The sequence below is a fragment of the Mobula hypostoma genome, chromosome 3 (genome assembly GCF_963921235.1).
Source record: "Mobula hypostoma chromosome 3, sMobHyp1.1, whole genome shotgun sequence".
NCBI classification, from domain to species: Eukaryota; Metazoa; Chordata; class Chondrichthyes; order Myliobatiformes; family Myliobatidae; genus Mobula; species Mobula hypostoma.
In genome coordinates, this window is record NC_086099.1 from 33,433,880 (window position 1) to 33,457,963 (window position 24,084).

Sequence of the window (24,084 nt, forward strand, 5' to 3'; positions counted from 1 at the left end):
AATGGAAATGAATCAAAAGTCGATGTTTTTGGCTGAGACCCCTTATCAGGACTGGAAAGGAAAGGAAAAGAAGGCAGAATAAGAAGGTAGGGGAGAGGAAGGTGTACAAGCTAGAAGGTGATAGGTGAGACCAGGTGTTTGGGGGAGGGGCGATGAAGTAAGAAACTAGGAGATGATAGATAGAAAAGGTAAAGGGCTGGAGAAGAAGGAATTTGATAAGAAAGGACAGTAGACCAAGTTAAAGAAATCGATCTTCATGCCATTAGGTTGGTGGCTACCCAGACGGAAATGAGGAATTGCACCTCCACCTAAGGGTGGCTTCATCATAGCAGTAGAGGAGGAGGCTATGAACCGACATGTCAGAATGGGAATGGGGACTTGAATTGAAATGGTTGGCCACTGGGAAATTGTGCTTCTTGAAGATGGAGCGAAAGTGTTTGACAAAGCGTTCCCCCAATTACAGATCTCACCAATGTAGAAGAGGCCACATCAGGAGCACCAGATACAATAGACAACCACAACAGGTTTGTGGGTAAGTGTGGTCTCACCAGGAAGGACTGTATAGGGCCCTGAATGGAGATGATGGAGAAGGTGAATGGGCAGGTGCAGCATTTCTTCCATTTGCATGGATAAATGCCAGGAGGGAAGAATGGACAATGGAGTCACAGAGGGAGTGACCCCTGTGGAAAGTGAAGAGTGGGAAGGAGGGTAAGAATGTGCTTGGTGGTAAGATCCTGTTGAAGATGGCAGAAGTTGCAAAGAATGGTGTACTGGATGCAGAGGCTAATGGAGTGGCAGGTGAGGACACAAGGAACTCTATCCCTGTTAAGACAATGGGAAGATGGAGTGAGAGCAGATGTAGGAGAAGTGGAGATTCGGGTGAGGATAGCATCAATGGTGAAGGAAGGGAATCCCCATATTTTGAAGGAGGACATCTCTGATGTTGTGAAATGCATAATGTGCATGTAATATTTTCTAATTTAATGGTACCATGATTGAATCCAGTAAACTTCCAAAAACATAATCGTAACATCAACTATCTCTCTCGTCACTTCTTTTAAGATCCAAGGAGAAAGTCCTTCATGCCTCGATACTTAGTCAGCCCTCAGTTCCAACAAATTACTCAGTGGCCAAGGGATTGCATAATTCTTGAGTTTCTACTTCCTTACTAATTCCAAATTTACAACTATTAAATCAACAGAAAAGGTTTAATTTTGATTACTTTTAAATTGTTTTGAATTTGTACCAACTTCCAGACAATTTTTTTATGTAACATGATGGTGATGACAAATTTGCCAAGTTTTCATCAAAGTCAGCTGAGATAATAAAATGGATCCACAGAAGGAAACTCAATATTAAAGTTTTCAGAATCAGAATCAGGTTTATTATCATCGGCATGTGTCGTGAAATTTGTTAACTTTTGCAAGTTTCAAGAAACTTTTCTAAAAAAAAATACAAGCCAGGAATTTTTCAAAACCTGCAATTGCAATAAAGGTGTTTCTAGCTACAAGAATGGGAGTAATATTGAGAAATATATTCATACAAAGCAATAGCTGCCAGCTCCTGGTGCAGTCATTTTAGAAGAAAAAGAAACACATGCAGGAACTACACATAAATCAAGCCTTGAATCCTCCACTTCTCCCTAGATAGCCAAATTACACCCTGCCTTTATCCAGCTGCTACAAAGAAAAGGTATACTGTGGACTTTTCCAAACACATTTTCCAGATTTAGAACATATTTTCATAAACATTTTACTATTTGTTTAATATAGACAAGCTAAACATTTATTTAACCAATTGTTGCATTAATGAGGCTTATGCTCAAAGCCAATTAAGTCACTGAAAAACTAGAAATGAAGCTACCCCTTCTCCCCGTCAAACCTGTTATGTATTTAATATCTAAGTAATTTTTGAATAATATTGTAAATATATTGTTGATTAATCATTCTTGTTTGTTTGAGTAATTAATTACAGGTTATATGTAAAAATATGTGAATGGCATATGTCATCACACCACCACATCATTCATGCGATCTTGCTTAAAGTAAAAACAAACATACACGAGTTATCTCCTGGCTCCATTAGTTTTGATGTTTCAGAGTTAAAAACTATGACAAAGGAAGTACTAAAGTACTAAAATGAACGCGAGACAACCACCTACCTGTTGAAGCGCAGAGAGACGTTTGAGTAAAAAAATGCAGTGCAGCATGTGCTTCTTCGAAAAAGATGTTTGAATTTTTAAAAAGGCAGAAAAGGACAAATTCTTGACTTCAATACTAGGTGATAATAATCATAAATAAAAAATCAGAAGTTGCTGGATACTTCAGGAAGATAGATACGTTTGATTGCACAAGAGGAAACTGGAATATGTACTGTCTACTGAGCAAATTGAGCAGTATTTTAAAGCAAATTGAATAGCCAATAAAAAACAAGTACCAGTTTTGCTGAGTGCATTGGGTGGAAAAGCATATAATTTGCTTAGAAGTTTGACTGCTCCAACAAAAGCAGTCGAAATGAGCTTTACTAATGTCATAAAAGTAATGTAGGAAATTTAGAATTGAAACCATTGTTGATTGCAGAAGGCTTTAGATTTCATAAGTGGAACCAAAAGGGATTGGAGTCCATTTCAGCTTACATGGCTGAAATGAAGAAGTTATCTGAGCATTCTTAGTTCAATGATGAGCTTATTGATGCACTGAGAGATCGTTTAGTTTTTAGAATCTCACAAGAAATCGTTCAATAACAGCTCCTGACTGAAGCACAATTTACATTCAAATGAATATGTAGTTGAAATATCTGTACCAATGGAAACAGCAGACAGAGACACAATTAAGTTACAATCAGTAATGAAAGTGAGTGTGAACAAAATTGCAACATCTAAACAGGAACCTGCCTGGCTAAACAAATTGTGTTACTATTGTGGCAAGGATTCACATACACCAGAGCAATTCAGGTTGAAGGGCGAAACTTGCAGAAAATGCAACAAAGTAGGACAGATAAAAAGAGCATATCAGGCAGACATAAATAAATGAACTGCACAGGGAAGGGTTAAAGACAAGGAGTCAAGTTGCAGTTTCAAAAAGAGCACGAATCTGCATGCTGTTGGTGAAAAATCTGATAATGATGAAAATGACAAGGGTTGGGTAGCCTTGAAATTTACAATGTGAAAACTTAACAATAGACAAGTAATACGGCTTCCACCAGAAGTGAACGGCAAATTAATTTAAATGGAATTGGATACGGCTCGGTTGTTTCAGTCATCCCACAAAATGAGTTTGAACGGCATTTCAAAGATACTGAACTGAAGCCTGCAGATATCTAATTAACAACTTATACTGGCGGAAAGGTAACTCCTGTGGAAATGACATTCTTAACAGTGAAATACAACAAACAACAAGCCACGTTGGGCTTGTATGTGGTAAAAACAGGAGGACCAGCATTGTGGGGTCGTGAGTGGCCGGGACAACTGCAGCTTGGCTGGAGCTCCATCTACCATTTGAAAGCCACAGCCCCTGCAACAGATGCAACTGAAGGTGATTAAGAAAGGCACTGGATGATGGCACTGGAGGATGACATTAAAAAATGCAAACATATGAAAGGTAAAAAAGTGTTAAAGGAAAATGCCACACCCATGCGTTTTACAGAGCCTGTTTGGTTCGTTATACCATCCACGATAAAGTAGCCTTTGCACGACGTTCCCTTATGGCTGCAGAGAAAAATTACACACAGTTGACAGAGAGGCTTTGAGTCTGGTTTGTTGTGTAAAATGTTTCAACTAGTACTTGTATGGGAGAAAATTTGCCCTCATTACTGATCATCAACCTCTAGTGTTCATTTTCAATTCACAAAAGAGTGCTCCACTAACAACAGCACCACCAATGCAGAGAGGAGCTCTGTTTCTTGAAGGACACAATCACAGGGTCAAGTTCAAGAGGATGACTATTATGGAAATGCTGACGGATTGTCCCACTTATCTTTGGAAAAGGAAACACCTGAAAAATTTACAAAAGAGGACAATCCTCTTGACATATTCTCCCTAACACAAATCAAAATTCTCGCTATTATGGCAGCGATGACTCAAAGGGAAAGCAGAAAAGATGCCACACCATCTCAGGTTTACATGGCCACCCAAAATGATGGGATGTGCGGCAGAAATCCAGAACCCTCATTTTTTCCAGCGCTGGGATGAAATTGCCTTATGTGGGGATTGAGAGTTGTTGTATGATCCAAGCTGAAGGCTAAAGTGTTGGAGGAGCTATATGACGGTCATCTAGGCAAGGTCAAAATGAAAGTGTTGAGTTGACGTTTTGTCTGGTGGCCTGGGATAGATCAGCAGATCGAACAGCTTGCCATGCATTGTTCGGGTTGCCAACACATCTGGAAGGTGCCAAGAGCAGCTCCACTCCATCCCTAGGAATGGCAGCCATTGACTTGGTAGAGGATTCATGTAGATTTATGGGTACAATTTTCTTGGTGCATCAGTGGCTGCAGCTACAAAGTGGCTAGAGGTGTTCCCAATAGACTCCACTACAGCCTCACACACTGTTGATGTGTTGAGAAGACTCTTTTCAAGGACTGGAGTTCCAGAAGTTAGTGACAATTGACCACAACTGATGTGGAAAAGTTTCAATCATTCCTGAAAATGAATGGAATAAGACATAGTATATCTGCACCCAGCTACAAATGGCTTGCTGGAAAGATTTGTCCAGAGTCTAAAGAACGCACTGCAAGCCATGTCAGCAGAACACACCACACTGATACTGAATCAGAAGCTTGCCAATTTCCTCCTTGCATATTGCAATGCAGCACACTCCACAACCAATAACTCACTGGCTTTGCTGTTCCTGGGCCATCTCTTGCATTCCCGCTTGGACCTCCTCAAAGCCAGTCACAGAGGGCCTACGCAGGACAAACAGCTGAGACAAACTGAAGTCTAATCAAACAAGGAGGCTTGATGTTTCACTTCTGGACAAGCAGTCCCAGCAAGGGACTACAGAGGTGATCAAAAATGGGTACTTAGAATAATTAAGGACAGAACTGGACCACTCTCCTACACATTGGAGATTGTGTCTGATATCATCTGAAGACAACACCTCAATCAGTTGAAGAGGGCAGAGTCAAGTGTTAGAGAAAAGAAGGGGGGAGTCAAAGCTGTCAGATCCACTTCCTGTTGTCCCAGAGTCAACTCCTACAGCCACCACAGAGAACGCTGCAGAACCCGGTATTGTTTCAGAGTCACACGTCTTTCCTGCTAAGCAGAGTGTCCCCACAAACCCTATCACAAAAGACGTTATCGCACAAGAGTATGAAAGCTCCCATAGCAATTAAAACTTTAGGCCTGAATGGGATAATTTTAAATGTGCTATGTTGTAAATGTCTATACTGTGCAGCATGTATGGATATAATTTGAGATGCATTCTATATTGAGTTGGAGTAGTTGGAGTTTATAACTAAGCTGTGCAGAGCGTTGTGCATTTAATATTCAACTAATATTTGAGTAATATTGTAAATATATTGTTTGTTTAAGCAATTTTTTTCATTTAAATAATTCATTATGGGGTATAAGTATGCATGTGAGTGGCATAGGTCATCGTGCCAGCATGTCATACATCCACACTTCGCTTAATGTAAAAACAAAACTAACATACTTCTACTCCAGACTCATGTCTTTTTCTTTTACTTAGTTTTATGTTTTGGAGTTACAAAACATAACAAAACCATTCCTGTCTTGCCCCATGGAAAGTACTAGATTCTGTGTTTGCAGTTGTTGAAGAAAGTATAGCAGGACTTGCTGACTGGACATTGTAAGCTTTTTACTCATTTAACTAATTTGAAATGCCAGCTATTCTCCCGGGATCTTAGAGAGACATTCTGAGTCACAGTGTCAGAGGTGCTCATTGGTGGAACACTGTATTTGGATTCCATGCCTGAAGAAACCACCCCTGAGTGTGATTCCCACACCAACACCCTCTCCCACCTCTCCCAACCCGATTGAGTTACTACGTGATATGTATTGAGACATGGCAACTTTTGTGATATAATTGAGCTAGTACATGATGGAACAAATAAAGTATTGGAACATATGAATAAATCCAGCTAATTAAAACACTTAAGTTAATCGGAACTTTCAATGTATTTGATCAATTCCTAAGTTCCTTCTATCCTACCTTTGGTCCACATTTCTTAATACTTACATCTAATGAAAAAAACGTGATCTCAGTTTTGAAAATTCCATTTGAAGCAGCATCCTTAGCCATTTGGGGAGAGAGTTACGATTTTGACTCTTTGTGATTTTATTTCTGATTTCATTCCTGAGTGATTAAATTTTAAGTTTAAGATTATGGCCCATAATCTGTATTCTCTTCCTACAGGGAACAATTTTTCATTAACTGCGCTATTGAATTATGCTTTAAACTTCAATCAGATCATCCACAAAATATGCTGTGCTCAAAGGAATGCAACAATGTTAAGCAACAGGCCTTCATAATTTAACCCTTTTAGTCCCAGTTTCATACACACACAAAATACAGCAGGCTTGACAGCATCAATGGAGAGGAATAAAGAAATGACTTCTCGAGCTGAGGGCCTTCATTCAATCAGCAAAAGCCATTTCAAACATCCAGTAGAATACTCTCCACTTGTCTGGCAGTGTGCAGATCCAATAGGACTCAAGAAATTTGATATCATCCAGAAGAAGAACTACCTGCAAGCATCTGGCTGTTTACTGGACTTCAGCAGGAGGCAGTGTTAGACAGAACTGAGCAACTGAAGGGTTAAAGATTCTGAATCTGCTGTATTGATAATGTCAATTCCACCTCAGTAGCAAGAGCTTTTCAACTGTCTATTTGCCTATCTCTTGCCTGCTTTTGCCATTTTCAATGCTAGCAGTATTGCTCAGTTGTGCTTGGAAAAGGGCAAAGGAGAATAAGAGCCTGTTGTCAGTGCCTACCACTCACTCCTGGAGTGGATCTGGGGGAAGCAGGGGAGGGGCACCAGATCCACTATGAGGGAAATTAAACTGAAAATGTTCCTCTTCTGTCGGCATCTCAGGCAATATCGTCCAGCTGAAAAAATCCTGGAGGGCCTGAAATCGGTGCCAAACTCATCATTAGAATATGCAAGAGTGAAATGAGGCAAATTTCTCCACAGACGAATCGACCAAGAATGAAGAAAGTGTTAGAGATATGGTTAATAAAAGAGGAATTTAATGATGGGTTTTAGAAACATGTCTTCACAGTGGGAGCCTCGCCTACTGGGACTGTATATAAAAACAATAGAACCATAGAAACCACACAGAAGAAGTGCATTTGGTTTATGGTATTTGCAACAGCTGTTTTCTGGAGCAACCAAAACTAATCTCACTTGATACATAAAATCAACAGTCAGTTTATTTTGTTCATGTAGAACAGCAAAGGAGCATTGCAGTGCAGGATATTGCGTGTTATATGGCATACCAGATGTTATCAAAATAACATATTCAGTGTTACCATGAGAAATTCCACTGTCGATCAGCTGAAGCCATTTAATATTTTGTTTATGAAAGATCATTATGATTTTTAGAAGATTAGTTGTTTCTGAAAAGCTTCCAAAAGTATTTCAACCAACTGTTAAACATGGTGACAGGGATATTTCAGCCAAATGTGAAATGTTGCACTTTGGAGACACTACACTGTTAATGGCAATACCCTTAACTGTGGTGATGTGCAGAGGGATCTCATGGTCTAAGTCTACAGCACCCTGGGAGTGGCTACAGAGGTTGATAAGGTTGTAAAGAAGGCAGATGGCATGCTTGCCATTTTCAGTCAAGGAACTATGTTCTAGAAGTGACAAGTTATGTTGCAGCTTTATTAAGCTCTAGCTCAGCTGCCCCTGGAGTATTGCATTCAGTTCTGGTCACCCCTTTATAGGAAGCGACGCTTTAGAGAGGGTGTAAAAGGAGTTTAAAAGGCTGCTGTCTGGATTAGGAGACATGCTATAAAAAGAGCTAAGATTGTTCTCCCTGGAGCAGCGGAGGCGAAGGGGAGAAGTGATAGAAGTTCATTAGATTACACAAGGTATGGATAGAGTAGACAGCTAGTCTCTTTTTTAACCCTGGGGTTCAACAGTCTAATACCAGAGCGCTGCATTTAAGGTAAGAGGGGGCAAGTTGGGATTGAGAGGGAAAATGGATCAGCCATGATGAAATGGTGGAGCAGACTCAATGGGCCAAATGGCCTAATTCTGCTCCTGTAACTTGTGGTCCAAGGTCAAAGATGTTTCACACAGCGGGTGGCGGGGTGGGGGGGTGCCTGGAATGAGCTGCCTGGTATGGCAGAGAAGGCAAATACAATGGAGGCATTTAAGACGCTCCTAGGTAAACATATGAATGTGCAAAGAATAGAAGGATATAGATATTCTGCAGGCATGAGGGGTTAGTTTAGTTGTAAATTTGAATACCAATTTAATTGGTTTGGCACAACAGTGTGGATCTATTCTTGTGCTATATCGTTCTATGTTCTATCCTATATATTCTATATCAAGTCCTTGACTCAGAAGTCCTGGAAAGAGTGCTCTTACCGCACAGGATCTTTTCTAATTGCTTTGAAGACTTCTGCTATGTATTGACTTCACCTGTAAATATTGTACAACTTTAAATCTTCTGGTTTTATTTATTGGGATACAGTGCAGAATAGGCCCTTCTAGCCCTTCGAAACACGCAGCCTAGCAACCCCCGATTTAACCAAGTTCTAATCACGGGAACAATTTACAATGGCCAATTAACCTACTAACCCATATGTCTTTGGACTGTGGGAAAAAACTGGAGCACCCAGAGGAAACCCACATGGTCACAGGGAGAACGTAAAACCTCATTACAGACAGAAGCGAGAAATGAACCTATGTTGCTGCTACTGTAAAGTGTTGAGCTAGCCGCTACACTACAGTGTTCAACAGTTTTTTTGTCAATCATTGTTGACATACTGTATACTTGCAGAGACATGTGAATATATTTGCCAAGTTTTTCAAAGACTACCAAGAATAAAGGAATCATTTAAGTTGTTACCTCAGTTGTGCTTTTTCAAATTATTTAATATTTGAATAATTCATTGTTATTTTACTTGTTAAGAAAACCAGACATTGATTTGGCACATTTTATGATATAGAAAGTTACACCAAATATGTTGTCAAGAGCTTTGGGAAGCCTTTTGTATTCTCAGCTAAATATTTTAGAATAAGCAAAAATAGCATGATGTACCATCTTAAGGCCCAGGATAAGATATATATAGTGAACCTCGGGACAATCTGCCTATTGAAAAGTTGCCACCAAAATTTTTTTTAAAATTTTAAATAATACTACATATTTTCAATATTATTAGTACACTGTTAGATACAATAGTAACAAATCACAACCGCAAATGAAAACCTATGGGTCATTATTGTTTCATAAATGTGAAGATCATTCCACCAAAAACTTTTAGATTCCGAATCAGAGTCAGAACCAGATTTATTATCATTGAAATGGTGAGAAGTTTGTTAACTTGCAGCAACAGTACAGTGCAAAGACATAAAATTACCATAAGTCACAGAAGTAAATAAATAATGTGAAAAAAAGGAATAATGTGGTAGTGTTTGGATTGTGGGAGAACCGATCAGAAACTTCATGGCGGGCGTAAGAAGTGAATTCAGAATCATTAAGTATGAATCTTCAGGCTCCTGTATGTCATCCCTGATGGAAGTAATGAGAAGAGGGTATGATGAGGGTCTTTATTGATGATACTGTCTTTTTGAAGCACTGCCTCTTAAAGATGTTCTCGATGGTGGGAAGGGTTGTGTCTGTGATGGAGCTGGCTAAGTCTATAAACCTTTTGAGATCCTGAGGCTCCTCACATGGTTCAACTTCATGTGAGGAACCTAACTGCAAGGAAGATTTCCTAATATTAATCAGTTAGGCAGGGAGCTGTGCCTATCAAGATTATCCGTTTTCCATCAAATAAAACTACAACTGCACAACTGTGCATCACAGTTTCTCTATATACAAGTGTAATATTCAATAGTGTTTCAAATAAATGTTAGGAGATGAATGGCTACATTCTTTCATCAACCTGTGGCTGACAATTCAGCCAGAACCTTGAAGAAGTACTTTAAATTATATTACAGTGGGAAATTAGCGAAATTCCAAAAGGTCTCCATAGGCTTTCTATATTGTGAATTGATATTCAGCCACACTCAGTAGTTCAATTTACTGTATTTATGAACAATAAGTTGATAATGAAGGTGCAATTCTTGAAATGTTTCTCCTTGTGGATTCTTCTTCTCCTGATGTACTACTTTTGCTATGTGATTGTAATACTATTTTGGAACATTTTCACACATGAACATTATGCTTTATAATTTATTTTCACAAATTATGTTGATATCGTTTCCATCAATACTGGGATAGAGTAGTTCAGGAATGGTTTTGACTCTACAATAAATGATTATAACTGTAAATGTTGCTAATAAAAATGAATTGAAGAGCATTCTCTTGAATCACAGATGGGGTGGTTTTCAGCCATCACTCTCCACAACTCCAATTCCTGTCCCAGCTATTTAGCTGCAAGTAGGTAAAGGGCATCCGAATAATTTCCCGATTTCGACCACGAATCTGATTCCAATATATCCCAGGTACCGATTTATTCCTTGAACAGGCATTGCCTTTTAAAACAGAGATGGAACTCCAACAAATTGTAGGCCTTGATGCACCCAATTCTTACATTTGAATGGTGATTTCTTTTGCAGAATATGCAATATTATGCCAAGCATAGTTCCACATATGTGTGCATATTATACCCTAGCATTTCAACAACACTGTGTTGTGGAGGACTTCATTTTGTATATTTTGCAACATAAATGAATTTACAGGCATTGAAATTAAAATGTGTGAAATAGCGGAATCCAAATATCAGGGGTAAGTTTTTTACGCAGAGAGTGGTGAATGCGTGGAATGGGCTGCTAGCGACGGTGGTGGAAGCGGATATGATAGGGTCTTTTAAGAGACTCCAGGACAGGTACATGGAGCTTAGAAAAATAGAGGGTTATGGGTAACCCTAGGTAATTTCTAAGGTAAGGACATGTTCGGCACAACTTTGTGGGCTGAAGGGCCTGTATTGTGCTGTAGGTTTTCTATGTTTCTGTGTTTCTAAATTCCCGATACAACATCTGGTATGCGAAACAATTAAAAATTCTAAAAAGGAGAATTTACTTTGTACTTAATTATCTTTTGTTTTGAATCCAAGTATTATTACCTATTACATGTATGTATCACATACACTTGTTTTGCCCTACTCTTTGAGCTTGTTCTTGTCTATTCTATATTTTCATGGTATAATATATTTTCTTCTCATGAATTTAATTAGTATTATTTTGATGAACATTAAATCTTATCCCACTATTAAATGCATATTATGAATGTCATAAATTGATTTATTACTGCATATTGCTTAAATTGTCATCTGGTAATAAACTTGTGAGTACACTGTACATTTGTCGAAAGCATTCAAATTGGATCCATAATAACTTATGAATAGTAGATTATCATGATATTTGTAAATTAGTATTATAATGTCAATGCAGGATGATGGTGGACTTCTTTCTTGCAGAATAATATGCAGATCAGAAAATTAAAATACAGGAGGAGGTTGCCTTTGCTGAACTTTGTGATATTTGCTGATATCCTAATTTGAGCCTGCTCCTCTTGGTTAGAAAAACATATACATAAAATTAATAGGATTGTATGCAAATTTCAATTTATAGGATAGGAAGTGGCATTCAAAACAAGAAACTTACTTCATGGCATTCTGAAACTACTGAAATGTCACCATCAATGGGTACAGAAAACTGAAGGAACTTTCACCATATCAGATCAAAGTTCAAAGCTGGAAGTAAATTTATTTTCAAAGAATATATACAATTAGTGGACACTTTATTTGGTACAAGCATTGAAACTAAATTGCTCATCAATGCAAAACTAATCAGCCAACCATGTGGCAGCAATCCAATGCATGAAAGCACGCAGACATGGTCCAGCAGTTCAGTTGTTCAGCCCAAGCATCAGAATGGGGAGGAAATGTGGCCTAAGTGACTTTGACCTTGGAGTGATTGTTGGTACTAGGTGGGGCAGTTTGAGTATCTCAGAAAGTGCGGATCACCTAGGATATTCATGTACAAGATTCTCTAAAGTCTACAGAGAAAGTTACGAATATCAAAAACCATCCAGTGAGAAGCAGTTCAGTAAAGGAAAACTCCTTGTTAATGAGAGAGGTCAGAGGAGAATGACCAGACTGGTTCAAGCTGACAAGAAGGTGACAGTAACTCAAATAACCACGTGTTACTTGAGCACCTCTGAGTGCACAATACATTGAACCTTGAAGTAGATGGGCTACAGCAGTAGAACACTATAGACATATAATCAGTGGCCACTTCATTAGGTTTCGGAGACACAAAATAAAGTGGCCACTTGAGATCGATTTACAGGGAAAAAAAATATGAAAAATGATATTTTGCCAGACAAATACTGTGCAATTGAAAGTAATACTGAGCACATGCAGATAAAACTGGAAAATATCTGCTTAGGTTAAGTGGGAAGAGACTTGGAGGGGATGTGAACAGATATTTATCACCTGGAGAGTGGTAGTACCTGTAATGTACTGCCTAAGGGAGTGGCTGGAGCTGGGTGATGCACAGCATTGAAGAAATGCCCAGATGAACATTTGAATTGTTTAGGTGTGGAGGGATATGGACCAAGTGCTGGGCAATAGAATGATATGAAAGTGTGCTCACTGGCTACTGTGAATAAGTTGGGTCAAATGGCTCGTTTCCATGCTGTACATTTCTGTGATATAAGCTTGTATGTTTTTTTCATAAATCACAGAATGGGCTTCCTTGATAAGATAATGATAGACATGTTGCTTGAACTGCCTCTGTGGGATGTTGAGGGATCCCACAACCATGTTTGCTTAAAATTTGAGGATACTGGGAGTGACTATAATGGAATATTTTTCTCTCTATTGGGTTGGTGTGTGACATGGAGCATTGTTGAGAGAGATGTGCTCCCATGCTCCCTTTGACTTCCTAGTTGGGTGAGGTTGTGAGTTAGGGATGGGAATATCAGAAGAGGCGCACATTTGTAGCAGGCTACTCCAATAACTTTCACCTATCATTTTCAAGCTTGATAAATCCGTATTTCCTGAGTGAATGTAATGCCGGCAATGAGAATGTTGTTTCTGTTTCAGATCAGTTCTTCCTGTACCCTTCACTTTGCTTCATCTGAATGTTGTGAAGGGACGACCCATCCAGATGGAGTCACGGAACCATCAAAGCAGTTTCTTCTCGAAGAAGAGAGTCCTGTTCCTTGGGAAGATGGTATGACAATGACTAGGGAGGATACTTTGATAGATTTTCCACACCGTCCTGTTTTCCTGTTTCTCCAGGTGCTGTTCTTTTTATGCAACTGTATCATACTAAAATTAGTGTTGAAGGAGCAGGAGGATCCCATTCAGCTCCTCAACTATATTCTGTCTATGACAGTGTTCTATTGGAGAAGCTTTGCAATGCTTTACACTTGGGCTCTTATGTACATTATGAATATACCTCCTACAATTTGGCCACATTTCCAAGATTCAAGATTCAAGGTTCAAGACTGTTTATTTCCATTCGTCAGTACACAAGTGTAAAGGAGAACAAAATGATTGTGACTCCAGATCTGATGCAGAATAACAAAACAGAATAAATATAAATTCATAAGATTAGTTTATATACATGGACTGATTTTATGTACATAAAACGACATTGGTACTGGAGTATCTGTACATAAGGTAACTCTGACAGGTAACGAAAAAGTAGTGGTTGTGGGGTAGGTTAGGGTTATGACTTGCAAATCTATTTTGTTTTCATTTTGTTTCAACTATTTAATCTGTAAAACTTCTGGGCACATGAAAATCAGGTGAGCAACCTTATATAGCTCAGGCAATGTATGTCCAATTCCATAACGTTCATCTGGAATACCTTTGCTTATGCTGCAAGAACTGTCATGTGTTGGAAAACCGTGCTGAAATGAGAAGTCCTTCGCGTGAATCACTGAGCGACTGAAAGGTCCGTCAACTGACAAATATACAGTAACGGCAAATTAAATGACAGAACAGACCAAAGCAATTCTTCCTAAAGTCCCCCTGTGATAGATTGGAAACTAAGCTAAATGTCACCTGAACAGCAATAGTGAGAACAGTCCCAGTTATAAGAATGTGGATATGTCTCATTGCTCTAAATTTGACACCATCTTACACAATGCATAGTGTGACACGTTTGTGGTCTGATTGATCAACGAATTCAAAGTTATCAACCACACCAAATTTCATTTGATCTTGTGAGTAAAACTGAAACATCTACGGGGATTACATCAAGGAATTCCAAAGAACGTCATCAAATTCAAGATACAAATACAATGGTGGTTCACTGTCAGAGTCTAAAAGCGAAGGTGAGAGGACAATACAGAATACAGAACATACTGAGGCAGCTAATATCATAGAGGCAGTGGAAGTATCACTCTGTTTAAAATGGCAAAATGTATACCACACAAAAAAAATGTTCTAACTTCCAGGATAAAAGGTACAACCTTAGCATGTAAATCAAAAGACAAGATAGTAAATGAACCAAATGCAGTTATATGTTTTCATTGCTAAGAGCCAATGAGATTAATGAACTATTGGACTGATATAGCATTTACACTATACAGTACTCTCGGTGGCCACTTTATTAGGAACACCTGCTCATGAATGCAAATATCTTATTAGCCAATCACGTGGCAGCAACTCAATGTAAAAAAGCATGCCGACATGGGCAAGAGGTTCAGTTATAGTTCACGCCAAACATCAGAAAGGGGAAGAAATATGATCCAAGTGACTTTGACCGTGGAATGATTGTTGGTGCCATAAAGGACGGTTTGAGTATCTTAGAAATAGTTGATCTCCTGAATTTTCATGCATAAGGGTCTCTAGAGTTTACAGAGAATGATGTAAGGAACAATAAACATCCTGTGAGCTGTGGGTGAAAATGTCTTGTTAATAAGGAAGGTCAGGTTGAGAATGGCTAGAATGGTTCAAGCTGCAAGATGGTGACAGCAACTCAATCAAACACAAATTACAACTATGGTGTGCAGAAGAACTTTTCTGAATGCATAACACATTGAACCTTGAAGTGGATGGGCTACAGCAGCAGAAGACAATGATCATGTACGCAGTGCCCACTTTATTAGGTCAGGAGGTACCTAATAAATTGTCCAGTGAGCGTAGGGCATAGATAACAGAAAGCAGCAAGAATTCAAAACAGAAGTATGATCAGAATCAGAATCAGGTTTATTATCACCAGCATGTGTTGTGAAATTTGTTTACTTAGCAGCAGCAGTTCAATGCAATACATAATACAGAAGAAGAGGAAAAAGTATAATAATAAATAAATAAATAAATAAGTGGTTATAGTATAGTATATTGAATAGATTAAAGGCATCCGTTAGTCTTGAGAGATCATGAATCTGCGCCTGGAAAGTCTTCACTCTCCAGTATACAGGCCTGGGGAAGGCTGTATGGAAGACCAGCAGTTGCCCATGCTGCAAGTCTCCCCTCTCGATGACACCGATGTTGTCCAAGGGAAGGGCATTCGGACCCATACAGCTTGGCACCAGTGTCATCGCAGAGCAATGTGTGATTAAGTGCCTTACTCAAGGACACAACACGTTCCCTCGGCTGGGGCTCGAACTCACAACCTTCAGGTCGCTAGTCCAATGCCTTAACCACTTGGCCACGTGCCCACACTTGAATAGATTAAAAATAGTGCAAAAAACCAGAAATAATATATATTTTAAAAGTGAGGTAGTGTTCTCTGGTTCAATGTCCATTTAGGAATCAGATGGTCGAGGGGAAGGAGCTGTTTCTGAATCGCTGCATATGTGCCTTCAGGCTTCTGTACCTCCTACCTGATGTTAACAGTAAGAAAAGGGCATGTCCTGGGTGCTGGATGTCATTAATAATGGATGCTGCCTTTCTGAGACACCACTCCTTGCAGATATCCTGGGTACTTTGTAGGCTAGTACTCAAGATGGAGCCGACTAAATTTACAACCCCCTGCAGCTTCTTTCAGTCCTGTGCAGTAGCACCTCCGTACCAGACAGTGATGCAGCCTGTCAGAATGCTCTCCACGGTACATCTATAGAAGTTTTTGAGTGTATTTGTTTACATGTCAAATCTCTTCAAACTCCTAATAAAGTATAGCCACTATCTTGCCTTCTTTATAACTACATCGACATGTTGGGACCAGGTTAGATCCTCAGAGCTCTTGATACCCAGGAACTTGAAACTGCTCACTCTCTCCACTTCTGATCCCTCAAAGGGGTGTTGCCTGATGGTGCACTTCTGATGGAAATGGTAAGTAGGTATCCTTTTTCATGTTGTCATGGACAAGGCACTACAAAATACAGATCACCGTCTTTATGATCAAAATGATGTGCTAATAGCCACATGCAACCAAGTAATAAAATCTTTAAACACAAATACAGTTACATTGTCAAGATGAGAATTCAAATGTAAGAAACAATAGCATGATCTTCACACTGAAAATATTGGAAGCTGTGTTTCATCTTATAGCACTGGTGATAGCTGTGAAGATAACTGAAAGATATACAGTACAGTAATTTGAAAATGAGTGCATAGAAAACTTAAAAAATAATGAGCTGTATCAGACAATTTCAGATCAAAACATGAAACCATGCTATAATTGGTAATTATGTATAGTTGAATTGATGACAGAACAAACAGTGTTAAATAGGAACCCCGAGCTGTAATGTTAAGTGTATTGAAAAAACAAGGCTTGGAGGAGCTTTACACCAACTATTCTGGCATCACAAGTGCGAGTTTGTGAATTTGTCAGGATTAAGGATTTTGAAGTGCTTTTAGTCAAGTGTGGAGTCACCGTCTAGAAACGAGACTTGCAGCCCATCATATTTATGTTGACCATCAGGGATCCATCCATCCGAATCCCGTTTACAAGTGTTTGGTCCATAACCTTCTGTGTTCTGACGACTCCAGTGCTCAGCCCAATACATTTTTTAAAAGTTTTATTGTGCCCTGAGTGCAAAAGAGAGCAAAAACCAACTTTTTCTTGGGGAACATAGCTCTGAATTTAAATAAAAATTAAATCTTGCATATAAAGCACAGTATTCCCACTTACTCAAATGCCATTATAAACTGCAAATAGCCGACGAAATCTCACGTATTGAAGGCCTCTTGGGCAAAGTTCCAGGAATGTAGATGATAACAGCAAACACAGGAGTCAGCATTTTCAGGAAGGATGTGTTCACATTATTTTAAATTACTTTTTCTCCTTTCAGTTCAATTAGAAATCTGATTGCTTAGAATTGTGCCAGCATTCTAAAACTTGTTTTAATACCTGAGCACCATTACAGTTAGGACATAACAAATCATGAATAAAGAATACTTATCAGAGTCTTCTAAAGTAAATCTGGCATACTCAGCCCAACTTAAACTTAAAAGGAGCTACAAATAGTGAAATGTGTGTGGGACAAATTGGGAATTCTTTAAGTAAGACGAGCAGCACACCTGAAATACCATATATCCTTTGAAAAGTTAAGTAATTATAAGTTTAGATATGGATTACCTGAATCTGGGGAGATGTAGCTTTTGACAGTAGACTTGGGAAGTGCCTTCAGGGATCAACTTTCAAAGAATAAAATTGTTAGTGAAATGTAACCCCGTTCCACTGTACTAGACGAGAACATTTACAATCTAACAACATTAGATTTAATATGCATTTTTTTTCAATTAACTTTATGTACAATATTTTTAATGACTTATATTCAAGTTTAAGTGTATTGGTTAATAAAATTTATGGCTTTCCATAACTTCTCCAAACAACACAGATTGCAGGTACTTACAAAGTTCAGTAAAGATTTCAATAGCTAAGTGGTTATAAAGGATAACTGTATTGATGAGATCTATTTATTCTTTTATCCTTTAACATTTACACCATGCTCAAATACCCCACCTACTCTAAAAATGCCAGAAGGGAAATGAAACATGATTATGGTCAAATATTAGTTATTAAAAGGTGAATTGTGGTCTCCAAAGAATGGAAAATTTGAATTGAGCGTTTAAAAATATAACTTATTTTGACACTTTTGAACTATCCAGATTACTTTCATGGTAAAGTTCAAAGGCCTACAGATACCAGTCCCAAAAAAGTAATTGAATCACTTCCTGGAGGGTGCACTCTCAGTGGCCACTTTATTAGGTACTCCTGAACACCTGACCATTAATGCAAATATTTTATCAGCCAAACATGTGGCAGCAACTCAATGCATAAAAGCATGCAGACATGGTAAAGAGATTCAGTTGTTGTTCAGACCAAACATTAGAATGGGGAAGAAATGTCATCTAAGTGAATTTGACCATGGAATGATTGTTGGTGCCAGTCAGAGTGGTTTGAGTATCTCAGAAACTGCTGATCTCCTGGGATTTTCACACACAACGTTTCTAGAGCTTACAGAGAATGGTGCGAGAAAACAAAAAAAAACATACAGTGAGCAACATTTCTGTGGGCAAAACACCTTGTCAATGAGAATGGTCAGAAAAGAATGGCCAGATTTACACAAGCTGAAAGGAAAGTAACAGTAACTCAAATAACAGTGCATTACAACAATGATGCGCGGAAGAGTATTTCTGAATGCACAACATGTCAAATCTTGAAGTGGATGGGCTAAAGCAGCAGAAGACCACAAACATACACTTTAGTGGCCACTTTATTAGGTACAGGAGGCATTTAATAAAGTGGCCACTGAGTATTTATTAAAGTGGATGACCCAACAACAGTTGCCAGAAGGTTCTTCTGACATAGTTTTGAAGATCATATTAATAGAGGAAGCTGTGGAAATATTGCCTTTCAATCAGAAGATTTTCATTTCAGGTTTAAGAATGTAGATCAGGGTTCCCAACCTTTTTTATACCACGGACCCCTACCATTAACTGAGGGCTCTGTGGATCCCAGGGGTTGAGAACCCTTCATCGAGATGGAGATTGTAGAATGGCACTGTATGAATTATCCATTCTTGGAGGTACCATTGTTCAGAAGAAAAGCTACAGTGAAACCATGTCTCCTTCTAGGAAAGAGCATATAGAACTATTTTGAAGAGTTGCAAAATGGCCAGTTATTGACACTTATCACAGGTTTTTGTTTTTGGGAGCTTTCTCTCCAATATGTAGATACTGTACAATATTTCCATATAGAAAAGCAACCATAGTACAGAAGTATTTAACTGCTTATAGTGTGCTTTGAGACCTCTTAATATCTTGAAATGTGTCAGAGAAAACATAAATCTTTTAATTTTGTCATATTATGGTTACCGTACAGTACTTGGTAAAACTGGAAGTAATTCAGAGACTCGGTATTCATCAAACAAACCAAAAATGTAATATAGATATGTACATTTACCTTCTGAAATCTGTCTGTGGTTAATAAATATGGGATTTACACAGACATATAGTCTGAATTATCTCCATGTAGTATTTCTCTTCACATGATATTTCTGGTCACAAAGTTCCAGACAATTCATAGAAGTGCAAAATGTCACTGTTTACTCATTCCCGTTTAAAGGCATTGTCCACATAAAACATGGAGGTCTGTTGCAGCAGGAAAAGATCACCAGTAAAGAACTTCTAGTAAGTAGGATATTATCAAACCTTGCGTATTATGAATGCACGATAACTGAATCACAACACATTTATTGAGTTCTTCGTTACCTCAATGAAGAAAATCTTCATTACAAAAAGGATAAGGTTAACAGTGACACACACAAAAGTTGCTGGTGAACGCAGCAGGCCAAGCAGCATCTCTAGGAAGAGGTACAGTCGACATTTTGGGCCGAGACCCTTCGTCAGGACTAACTGAAGGAAGAGTGAGTAAGAGATTTGAAAGTGGGAGGGGGAGGGGGAGATCCGAAATGATAGGAGAAGACAGGAGGGGGAGGGATGGAGCCAAGAGCCGATCCTCTCATATCCCTTTTGCCAATCACCAGCTCTTGGCTCCATCCCGCCCCCTCTTGTCTTCTCCTATCATTTCAGATCTCCCCCTCCCCCTCCCACTTTCAAATCTCTTATTAGCTCTTCTTTTAGTTAGTCCTGACGAAGGGTCTCGGCCCGAAACGTTGACTGTACCTCTTCCTAGAGATGCCTCCTGGCCTGCTGCGTTCACCAGCAACTTTTATGTGTATTGCTTGAAATTCCAACATCTGCAGATTTCCTCATGTAAGGTTAACAGTGAAGAGCATTTTGGCTGAGTAGGATATTAATTTTCCCAAGGTCATTAGATGTGTTAAGTTTCTTCAGACTGAAATTCAAAATCGTTTCTTAAATTTGTACTGAAAGGTCCTTTTGTGACTTTTTTTGTAGATATTACTTGGTTAGAAAAAAAATTTCAAAAATGGTTGAAAGAAGGTGGCACAGGGGACAATGCACTGACTCACATCATTGTGGATTCAATCCTGAACCCCAGTGTTGTCTGATTGGACTTTGAACATTCCTCCTGTGACCGTGTGGGACTCCCCAAAATGTTTCTGTCTTTTCTTAAAAGCCAACAAGTGCATTTGAAAAGTTCAATTAGTGTAGAATCAGAGGGGAATTAATTTGCATCTCAGAGAGAAAGGATTACAGTGATGAGAGAAATAAAACGGATTGATGGGATTTCTGAGAGCTGGCAGAAACTCAGTGGCCTGAATGACCATCTTCTATGTTATAAGGAAAGATGAGAAATACATTGAAATGGCTTGAAACAACCGAATTACAGGAGCTATCAGCTAAAGAAAACAGATAATTGCACTTCATTTTAAACCATTCATCAGTAGCAATGTCAAGACTATCACTAAGCACATGCCAGTGCATAAATTAATATTTTTATTTTCTGCTGATTAGACATTTTGTACAATTGCCTACACTGCAAAAAGTTTAATATACTTTTTGGCATTTATGTACCAGCTAAGCTTTTGGCATTTATGTAGCAGCTAATATCTTAAGAAGTGTTAAATTTTAATTGGCTGCTATTACTTTAAAACTAATAAAATTTTGTTATCAGCAAATGAAGGAATAGAAAATCATCAAATACAAAATACCCATTCACATTCCCTTTCTTTGGAAAATATTGGAATTTTAAGCTCAATAAAATAGTGATACCATTTATAAAGGCTTCATTGTGTGCCAAAAGTAACAATTTTGTATCTCCAATAAGGACTACATTTCTGAATTTTGATCTAGCTTGGTAGTTGTTCTTTATTAGTTATATTACACTGTTCCCAAAAGCTATATCTACCTCACAACCTTGACATGTTCAGTACACTTAGAGTCTTTAGTTTTTACCCCTTGTATATGTAAATAAAGATTATATTTAATCCCATATTCAACTACAACTAAAATCTGACAGGCTGAGACTATTAACCTTTTGCTAAAGAATTCCTCCACTGTTTCTTTTTCTAGAAAAAAAATTCTGCTGTTATTAAGAGTCCTGTAAAGTATTGAACTATTTTCTTAATTAATATGCTTGAGAGGAAATTCTGGTGCATTCATAATACATACTAATACGAGGAGTTAAATACTTCACACTGGCACTGGTGGGTTCTCTCCTAAATAAGGAGTGCAAATGGTTTAATGAATATAAAGGCCTGAGGTGAATCAAAACAAAGAGTCCAATTTAGCCCTTCACTTAGCTTTGTTTTAGTTGTGGGACAGACTTGAAGATTTTTTTTAACCAAGTAATAAAAAAAAATCTTCAAGTCTGTCCTACAACTAAAACAAAGTGTCTAAGATACTCCACTGGAAGCATGTGTCTGAATGAAATAAGAAGAAATAGAATGCAATCAAAGGGTCAGACTTAATCTCTACTGGGCCAGAAGATCCTGGATTCACACCACCATCCAAACTAGCTGCGAGCAGTTTCTGCTCACCTTAACTAACTAACCTGTTCCAGGTATGACCTGCCAAACAGGCTAGTCGTCAGTGCTTGAGAGGTGTCCACTGAGAAGGTGAAGACTCTACACCAAGCACAATCTTTAGGCAAAAGAAACTGAGGCCCTGCTCTCAAAAGGCCATAGGAACAATCTGCTGGTAATTGACAGGTCCCTGCCATTCAGCATTTTGGAACAGATTTTATATGACTCTATTAGTTACATTTAAGATATATTGGAAGCATAATTATCTATTTGTTCTAAAATCATAAGATGAAAAAATAAATAAAACTCCTTAAAGGAAAGAGTAATTGAAAATAGTAAAATGATGCAAAATATATATAAGCCATAGCCACTTACTTTGCTTACCCCTTTTCAGAGAGTCAGTGACACCATTTAAATGAGTGGAGTCCCATTTCTCATTCCACTCAGCCCTGGAGTAAAGCTAAGGGATCCAGCCCTTGTCCTCGGCAGTTTAGTGATCTTTTTATTACTGGATCCACTGGAGAGGTCAGATACGATGACTTCCAGCTTCTCTTGGACATTCGACCATTTATGCTTGGAAATTCAGAATGAGCAGAACTATGCAGTTCAGATAGCAAGCAGACCTCAGTGGAACCAGTGGCCACAGGTAAGCTCAGGACAGATTTTTTTTAATATATCTGGTCTATTTGTATTACATTGTCAATATTGAAAACTAATTATAACATGTTTCAAGTATCTAGAAATGGTTCTCAAATTTTATTTGTCAGGCCCTACTGTGGAAAGATTTGTTTGATTATCTTTCTGTCCAGTGTCACCCACTTATCTGATATTCTCCATTCCAATTAAATATTAAATAAAAACTTTTGGCTTTATTGCAGTTGTGCCCCCCCCCCACCTTGTAATTCTACCATGCCTCTCTCCCAGTCTGCAAATTGAAATGTACAATTGATGCAGTCGGATGAATAGAGAATGCATAGTTGCTCTGCTCAGTGACATGAGAAGCAGATTTAGTATACAAAAAAGGTTAAGACTGTGACAGTGATTCAATGGGTAAGAAATGGAAGAAATGGAAAAAGACTCCAGTGTGACTTGTGTAAGTTGTCTGAAAATAGCTTGCTTTGAAAGAATATATAAATAGCAGCGGTTACAAGAGGTTTGAAGGATGATTCTGCTGAGTATTTTAAAAAAGTTGTGTTTTTATTTCAGATTTCCAACATCTGCAATACTTTGCTTTTTTATTGCACAGACTAGAATTGTATTCTCTTAGCTACAGAACATTAACGGCATAGTTTAAGCAATGTTTTTTTTGGATTATCTGACTTGCCTGGTGGAGATAAACTTATTTCGTTGGTTCTAGTCTAAGAAGAAAAGCAGAAGATCCATCATTAAAGTTGGATTTTTCAAAGGTGAGTTTGGGCCTTTCAGGAGTCAGGAGAAGGTCATTTATTAGTTTTTAGGTTTGTGACTGATAGATTTTTGTTGATAGTTTTTAAAGTATATGGGGATACGTCAGGTAGATATCAAAGTTCAAAATTCAAAGTTCAACGTAAAATTTATTATCAGAGTACATACAGAGTACTTACAACCCTGAGATTCTTTTTTCTGTGGGCTTACTTAGCAAATCTATAGAATAGTAATTGTAAACTGTAACCATCAGGAACTGTTAACTGTAAACAAACTGCAAATACAGATATAAATAAACAGTAATACATAACAAGCATCAAGAAACAATATAGCAGATTCCTTAGATGAGTGTAGCTATCCCCTTTTGTTCAAGAGCCTGATGGTTGAGGGGTAGTAACAATCCTTAAACCTTGTTGCGAGTCCTGAGGCACCTATATCTTTGACCTGAAGGCAGCAGCAAGAAAAGAGCATGGCCTGGGCAGTGAGGATCTTTGATAATGGATGCTGCTTTTCTACAGCAATGTTTCCCATAGATGTGCTCAATGGCTGGGAGGGTTTTACCTGTGATATACCAGACCAAATCCACTACCTTTTGTAGGATTTTCCGCTCAAAGGTATTGGTGTTCCCATAACAGGCATTCAGCCATTCAGCACATTTTCCACCACACATCTACAGAGGTTTGTGA